Source organism: Cynara cardunculus (assembly GCF_001531365.2).
Source record: "Cynara cardunculus var. scolymus isolate 2C chromosome LG 13, CcrdV1, whole genome shotgun sequence".
In the NCBI taxonomy this organism is placed as follows: Eukaryota; Viridiplantae; Streptophyta; class Magnoliopsida; order Asterales; family Asteraceae; genus Cynara; species Cynara cardunculus.
The window spans coordinates 13,553,222-13,562,939 of NC_037540.1; positions in this window are offsets into that span (position 1 = coordinate 13,553,222).

The window sequence follows — 9,718 nt, forward strand, 5'->3', positions numbered from 1 at the left end:
TATATATAGGGGAACGTTCAAATGAAAACCGTGCATTTCTAAAAAACCGTGTAAACTAATTTCGACCAATAGGAAAATTCTGATTTTTTCTAATTAAATTTAATCAATAAGGGTATTTCGGTCATTTACAATAGTTTCAATTAAATATAAAAATTATTAATAAATCTTAATTAAGGAAACGTAATAAAGAAAATTTTATAAATGGTAACATTTAAATATTTAATTATATTATAATTTTAACAATTTGAACTAAATATATTGTGATGCGATTGAATCTGCTGGTGAATCTTGAAGATTGTAAGACATAATGTAATGAATTCATCAAATCATGATTGAAAAAAGAAATTAATACAAATGAAACAGGTTTCATGAAAGTGAGACTGATTCATGTCATAATTGAACAATGAGTAGTGAAACATTTTCATGGTGAACCCGTTTCATTGATGGTATAGTTGATCCATTTAATAGGTGAAGAGAAAAATGAAACGGGTGCATAATGTATTTGGTTCGTCATGAAATAATTGCATGATGAAATGGGTACATGATGAATCTGTTACAGAATCTTGAAGATTATAATCTGCTTTAGAATCTTGAAGATTGTAAGGGTTAAATGAATGAATTCATCAAATCACGGGTGAAATAAGAAAATTAATGTACATGAAATAGGTTTCATGAAGGTGAAACAGGTTCATGGCGTAATTGAACAATGAGTAGTGAACTGGTTTGATGGTGAACCTCGTTTCAGTGATGGTGTAATTGATCTATTTAGTAGGTGAAATGCAAAATGATACGGGTGCATAATGTATGCGGTTTGTCATGAAATAATTACATGCTGAAATGGATTTATGATGAAACCAGTGCGTCTTGAAATAATTTCATAATGAATATGGTGCATATTTACATGGGTGTGTGAAGAACATTGAAACAAGTTCAGGATAAGGAATAAAAAGACTGCTGCATTAGCGAAATTATTTTCTAACAAATAGAAAATTTTAATTTCCTAAAATAAAGAATAATGTCCTTCAATAGGATGTTACATAATATGTATTTTTGTTTACCATTTTGCCCTTATTGCTGATATAAAAATATATTTTTAATATATATATATTTTTAAATTTCCTAAAATAAAGTAAACTAATCTTTACCATTGATCAAGAAAATGGATGGATGAGATTGGTTTACACGGTTTATACATATGGAGGAGGTTTTCATTTGAATGCTCCTCTCTCTCTCTCTCTCTCTCTATATATATATATATATATATATATAGATTTGGGATCATGTGAGACCAACCTGTTTTCGTGAGACCCGTGAGACCAACATTTTACACTTGAAACTTCACAGCAAAATGCTGTGAAGGTGACTTTTTAAAAACTTCACAGTGTTTTTGCTGTGAAGGTTCGACTTTTTTTAAACCTTCACAGTGTTTTTGCTGTGAAGGTTACGTGTAAAAATGTGGTCTCACGGGTCTCACGTGAACCCAACCCTATATATATATATATATATATATATATATATATATATAAGTTCCTAATCAATTTGTGGTAACTGTGAGGTCCAATCTCAACCACAAATCAACGGATAAATTAGGAAATTAATAATTATGGTAGTTTAAGTTAAAATTATAGTTAGAGGGCATATTAGGTATTTTTAAAAAAACTTCTCTCTCCTCTCTCATCTCTCATCTCTCCGACCTCCAATCCCCGGCCTCCGTTGAAATCGGTATCACAGTATATCACAATGGGTATCACATTGTGTATATTTGTTTTTAAGGTTTGAGTTGGTATCACAGTATATCACAATGGGTATCACATTGTGTATCTTTATGATTACTTGATACCTGCTGGATTAATGTTCACCGGAGGCCGGAGATTGGAGGTCGGAGAGATGAGAGAGGAGAGAGAAGTTTTTTAAAAATACCTAAAAATCCCTCTAATTATAATTTTAACTCAAACTACCATAATTATAAATTCCTAATTTATCTGTTGATTTGTCCGGTGAAATCGGTATCACAGTATATCACAATGGATATCACATTGTGTATCTTTGTTTTTAAGGTTTGAGTTGGTATCACAGTATATCACAATGAGTATCACATTGTGTATCTTTGTGATTACTTGGTACCTGTCGGATTAATGTTCACCGGAGGCCGGGGATTGGAGGTCGGAGAGATGAGAGACGAGAGAGAGAAGTTTTTTAAAAATACCTAAAAAGTCTTCTAATTATAATTTTAACTCAAACTACCATAATTATTAATTTCCTAATTTATCCGTTGATTTGTGGTTGAGATTGAATCTCACAGTTACCACAAACTAATCAGTTCTCCCTTGAATGAGCCCCTATATATATATATATATATATATATATATATATATATGTTCTTTTGTTATCTCGATTTTTAATGTTAACTATGTTAACCTAGTGGATCAATATGATTCATTGTTTGTGGTAAGTTTCAATAAGGTTTTGATTATAGGATGGAGAACATAAGGGTAAATTATGCATACACGTAAGTTACATTTTGTATTAATTAATGAGTGGTTACAATTTAATAGTTGCTTGATTGTTAGGATCATGATCAGTTATTGATTGCTGTAGAGATTATGGCTCTGGGTAATTGACTTCTCCAGAACGTGGCCGTAACAACGAATTAGTGGAATGATGGATCAAGAGACAGATAGTCTATTATGTAAAAATTTACAAGATAGGCATCAGACTCTAAGTCCAACTGCTGAGACCAGTCACACAAGAACCATCTTCTGTAGTCATTGAAGAGCTTTTTCGATATATGAACAAGATTACTATAGAAGAGTTGGTGTGAAAGAACTCGTGGATAAGTAGGCCTTTCTTGTAGACCGATCTTCTTCACATCCGACTTCAACAACACGGCCAAAAAAGCGACTGCAGAAATGTGACGCTCATTGGCCGCATTCAAATTTCAAGCAGATGTGGTGATCACCAAGGCTACCCAAGCGGTGGCAGATATCGTGGAGCTCATTGATGCCAAGGTCAAAGTTATGCCTCCCACAGAGCTCCACACAGCCAATAAGAGGAAACTTTGGAAGACGACCTCTACATGAGGCAAAAGCTCCAAGAAGAGAACCTTCTGTACAACCAGGTCGTCTTCCACGAGTACATGGTAGAATGGTCCTAGGGTCATGTCAGCGTCTTCACAGGATGCGATCTTATAAACCTCAACCCTTGGGATCTTCTTACTCTGTACTTCTATACAGATCACAAGAAGGACAAAAGGATCAAGTTTGCTCTCGCCAACTCTGCCATACGCCAAACGATGACTGACGTACTCGACTTCAGGTGTTAGGTGACTTCCAGATCGCTATAGACATGACGGTCGATCAGCTTAGTGTCACAGTGCCCAACGATCAATTCAAAGGCATTAAGTACATCTTCTCATGGACGGTAATTGTGGAGCCAGAGCTAGGGGTGCTTTATCGTGACAAACATGGAGATAAGGTGTTCTTCCGAGATGACCAACGCTTCAAGTATTCCAACTCAACTCTATGATTCATAAAGAACAATGTACACAAAGGCAGAGATCAGACCCCTGGCGCAAAAGAGAGAGCCACTATGCTTATCAGATCAATCGATGATCTACTGGAGTTTCGTGAGCTTCTTAGGAGGTTCATGAAACTTCAACATCTCTAGGTATCTCTTTTGTAAACTTTTGAAGACTTCTCTTGGTATGTAATTTCCACTTTATGCTTCTAAGTCTGAAAAATACTTTAGAGTTCAGTCTTCAAAGTCTGAATAAGAGGACTCCAAAGTTTAGGAATTGAAGTGTGAGTAAGTTATAAGTCTGACTTAGAAGACTACAGAGTTCATGCTTCGAAGTTTGGAAAAGAAACCTTATAAGTCTGAAGAAGAGGAGTCTAGAGTTCAAAACTCAAAGTTTGAATAAGAGTTCAGGTTTCTACGCCCGGAAAAGAACAACTTTGAAGTCTGAAGAAGATGACTTTAGAGTTCAAGCATCCAAAGTCTGAAAAGAAGAAAACAATCCATGCTTCTAAGTCTAAACAAAAAGATTTCAGAGTTCTGATTTTAAAGTCTGAATAAGAGGACAAGTCTGAATAAGTTATAAGTCTGACTTAGAAGACTGAAGAGTTCTTGCTCCGAAGTCTGGAAAAGAAAACTTGTAAGTCTGAAGAAGAGGACTCCAGAATTCAGACCTCAAAGTCTGAATAAGAGTTCAAGATTCTAAGGGGCTGTTTGGTTGCCTCTTAATGGTGACATTAAGAGGAAGCCTCTTAATCGGTAAGAGGTATAAGCTGTTTGGCAAAAAAATAAGAACCTCTTAACCATGACAAAATCCTCTTAACGATTTAGGGGTTAGGGGGCTCCTAAATGGTTCAGATGTATGTTCTTCCATTTTTGCCCTCTCAACCTTTTCCAGCCACATTCCTTCCTCTTTCCAATCGATCTCGCCGCCTCCCACTCCTTCCACCTTCCTCCTTCCAATCGATATGTGGAAGGAAACGATTACACTCACAGCAAATCAAACCCACAAAAAGTCTGTTCTTTATTGAAATCAAAATCAAATCATAGAACCCAAAAATAAAATCGAGGGTTCATAGTGGGTAAAACCACCCTACCAAAATTGCTCTTGTTGGTCACCGGAACAGTCGATCGAAGCTGGCGACGGAGGGAAGGCAGAGGCGGAAGGCTGGCGACGGAGAGGGATGGCAGGAGAACCGACGACGACCAAACATCCCTTCAACTTCGATGACGACCAAACCAGGCGACGGAGGGAAGGAGAGATGGTAGGAGAACCAGGCGACGGAGGGAAGGAGAGATGGTTGGAGAACCGACGACGACCAAACCAGGCTTTCCAGTTTGCTTCAATTTGATAAAAGGGGGCGATGAAATTACTGGAATGTATATCCATATGTGATTTTTGTTACCTATTTATAATTTAATTTAAATTATTTAATATCATTGAGGGTTAAAATGGTAATTTGTTATCATTCAGAAAACATTTACCAAATAACCATATTTCATTCAGTACTTAACCATTCTGACACTCTTAGTCATTCTGATCTCTTAACTATTCTGCACTAAATCATTCAGCAACTGCCAAACATCCCCTAAGTCTTGAAATTCAACACTTTGAAGTCTAATAAAGTAAATCATGTTTACCTTATCATAATTTGTTATTTTACCCTGATAATAAAGTAAATCCCGTTTCGTATGGGAATCAGTTAAAACACAAAATAAACCAATTGTATTTTAAATTAGTGGGATTGATTGAATAAAAGGACACATGTCAATCAAATAGACCTAATTGAGCTACTAATGTAAATTGTGTTTAGATACGTCTTTAGACGGGAAAACAAGAAAACCGACTCACCAGAAGGGGACACATGTCACTCCAGTTACTTATTTATTATATGTATATATATATGTATGTACGTGTGTGTAATGCATGTATATATGTATACGAATGATCGTATGAGAATAGGATTTAAGGTGAAAAACATAAGAAAAAGTCTAGACCTTGATCATTTTTAATCTCGCCCCACCCATGAATTGCACTTGATATGAGAATTGATCTGGTACATCTCGCTACATCTCATTACCGTTGATCCTCAATTAGGATTGATTAAATGGTAGAGATCCCTTCTTATCCTTTTTCACGCCATAACTTTCATTTTTACCGGAACCCAACCCTCTTTATATATAAGTGAAACAAAGAGAGTTGATAGAATTATATCATTAAAACTTACACGAGAGAAGCTCAATAAGCTTATTCAAATCCAAAATAACAAACCACAAGAAACAAGCTCAAACCCGAGCTTTTGAAGCTAGACTTGCCACGAGCTAGTATGATTCTACACGATATTTTACGAGGCTAATAAATTCAGGGTTTGATTTAACTCGACTCACATACACCCCTAAATGAGGGGGTTCAAGGTCATGTAATAAAAAGATGAGGGTAAGAATTGCCAAGTCATACATAGTTGAGGGTTATAGTGAAAGCTTGACCCACTAATAATTTTGTATGAGAACAACACTCTAACATGTCCCCCAAAATGGTTGCTTCGAAGTTGTCTCGGCCAATCCCAAAGGCCCCACTCTTCCTTGAGCCCCCGTCCGTCCATCCAATTATATATAAAATATTTATATCTATAATTATAATTATAATTATAATTATAAAAAAATTAAAGATTTTTTAAAACTCATATCATACCTTGTCAATGTAAACAAATCGAATTTAAAAAGCAATAAATTTATTTTAATCAAAAAAATTATGTCAAAAACATATATTTTTATTTTTTTTTCATTTGACACCCATTATAGTATGCCTAGAGGTTAATGGGGTGTATGAGATTGCTTATAAAAATAACCTATTGATTTATTCTTATGTGACATCGGTAATAAGCATTTGAGTGCTTTGATAAACAATTTATACCGGTGTCAAACCCGTAATATTTAGGGTCTGTTTGTTATTTCAAAATTACCTCTTAATACTTCTGAAGTCTGATTCGTTCAAATGTTTGGGTATTAAGAACGTTTGTTTTATTTCTAAAATAAGAGCTTAAAAGCTCTAAATATCCTCTAAAATTTTAAGTGATAAGCGTATCCCTTAATGTCTCCTAATCCTAATTCGCCCTCTACCAAATGGTTCATATTTTGGGAGATGAAAGAGATTTGTTAGCAAACGTTATTTATCGTTTATATTTTTGTAAAAAACTATTTATCTTTTATATTTTTGCACTAGTTTGACCGATTCATATTTCATATTTTCAGACGTAAAAACAAACAATCTTTTTGATCCCAGATTTCAGGATCACCTCTTATAAATCAGAAGTGAAATAAAAAAACGTTATCTTAGGGGCTATTTGGCAGTTGCTGAATGGTTTGATGTAAAATGATTAAGTGATCAGAATAATTAAGAGACCTCATGATATAGTTCAAAATGAAATATAATTGTTTGGTAATTGTTTACCATGAAATTATGACGCTTAATGATTAAGGGAGACCCATGACATAAAATCATTCAGAGAGTTTTAGAACCATTAATAAGCAGATTCTTTTTTTTTGTCAAACAAAATTCATCTCTTGATGATTTAGATATTGCCTTTTAATAGCACTATTAAGAAGTAAACAAACAACGCATAGGAACCATATTTGTAGTTTACTATTTTTATTATTTTCATTAATAAAATAGTAGTTTGTGATTAAAAAAACAAAAAGATGAGATTTAGAGAGAGGATTATTTTTATTCTTAAAAATGAGTGTTTGTTCCTCTTAATTAATTAATTAATTAATTAATTAATTAATAAATGTCGTTTTCGGGTTGTGCGTGAAAGAAATTAAGAAAAAGATAGAAGCGCCGTCGAGTGGTTGCCCACCTTTACCCACCACGTGCTCTCTTGGTGTCGTCCACCGCTGGATTACCACTCTTTAACACTTTTACGTAGTCAATATATACATTTCTAAAGAATTCTTAAAATAATCAAGGGTCTGTGTTGTAGGATAAATGTGTTATTTTTTAAAGGATATAACAATAAAGATAAAAATATATACATTAGAGTTATATTATAACTGAAATATTTCGTAATTGTTTACTTATAACTCATCCTTATATAAAGGGCTTATGATTAATGAGAATTATAGATTCATTCTCTTTATTTTACTGTCGTTCTATTTAGTGTTTTTCTTATAACACGTTATCAGCATGTGCTCACCAGAGAGTTCATATGTCGAAGAAACAAAGTTTTTCTCCACTGCTAAATTCAAGTTGGTCAGTTACGGTTTCCCTTTTCTCTATCATGGACGGACCTATGTATGTGGTATAGGTGGCACGCGCCACTGTATTATTTCCCCGCCGAAGGGTAAAAAAATTAGGTTTCGTGAACGGTGCAACCGTATTAATTTGTTGTGTGTCACTGTATGTATTTTGAAACTACAGTGAGAACAAGTTTTATTTGGTAGAGTTTGTTTGCAAAGCTTTTATTTCATCCCACACCCAAGTGAGAATCATGTTCATATCATTTTATTAGTCAAACGGTGCTACCGTTTGATAAAAAAGTTTGTATATTTGTTTCTTATAGTCAAACGGTGTCACCGTTTGAAAAAAAAATTCCTATATATTTTTTCTTATTGTCAAATGGTGCCACCGTTTAAAAAAATTTCTGGATCCGTCCCTGTTCTCTATATTTTCTTAACAATCATCAAAAGTATGATAAGTAATGATATCAGTTCTTCTCCTTCTTGATTTATTGACACTCGTATATCACCTCATAATCACACATATACATGATCTCTTGAATGATTCGTTAAGTAAATGCTTTTGATAACATTTGATTTCCGAATATATTAAATTTATGACTTATTCATTCATTTTAATTGGATTGAATCGACTTGAATATATCTGTTATTGTTGCAACCTACCTTTATTTTGATAATTATCTTAAATTATTTTAATGATTATTATTCAAATTATAGTTGTTTTTGTGAAGTTGGTTTTCTTCCATAACAACAATACCATAATTATCATCTATACTATATTATAAAACATTTGATGAGTCTCTTAAAAACCATTTTTATGCATAAAGTATTGTTCATTGATGCATATTACTTAAAATTCAAGATTACAAGTAAATTGTGTGTAAGTACAACTTATTAAAGCTCCATGTTTAAATTCGTGTAACTAATTGCAGATAAACATAATCAAATAGAGGATAGACATCTCATTTTAAAATATAAAAAATCTAAACTGTAATTAGGATAATTATTGAGTTATAACAAAATAATTAATTATTATCTTTATAAAAAATTACATTATTAAACTAAATATAAATTAATTCGTTATTGAACTTAAATTAAATTATAATAAAAAAGTTGAATTAAAAAATAACACAAAAGGTGAGAAATTTCAAATAGTAAATTTGATACTAATATCGATATATTTTTGTCAAATTCTTGTGATATCTTCAAGTTTATATTTTATTCAAAAATAAAAAACAGTATCATTTTTTCAAAATAACATAAGACCATATTATAACATCAACCGATATAAAGAATAAAACGAAATACTAAAATCAAAATATCTCACTGCATTGTGTGAATACCCTTCTAATATTCTATAAATCATATTATAACATCAATCGGGATTGCTTAGCTGGTTAATTTAATTGATCAATATTATTTATTTATTTATTTTGGTCAGTATTGAATTATTTATTTTAAGACCTATTTTCATAATTTATTTTCAATGTTTCACTTTATTAAGATGTTTATCTTAATTCATAATTATTATAATTAAGTTTAAATGCTTATCTTGATTATGAGTTCTTATTCATAATTTTCAGTCTTATAATTAATTTTTGAAAGTTACACTTCTAACCCCCATATATTTTGGTCTCTATCAAAAGCTACAAAAATACTATTAAGATGTTAAAAGTTTGAATTCGGCTTTGTGTCTAAGCCAATTATTTTTAATGGAAAAATCTCTTAAAATACTACTAAGGTATTAAAATATTGAAATTGGCTCAATCGGCCAAACTCATATTCTTTTTGGTTTCATGTCAAAAGCTCTATAATTAGCAATGTTATCTTGAAATTAAATAAATCGCAAGATATCAAACGGATTTTGTCAAACGGGTGTAAATAGCCTAAAGGTTTGTAAAAACTTAAGTAATCCATGTGATTCCCCTTTTACCTGGAAATCCAAAAATGTTTGAGCGATTTATTTTGA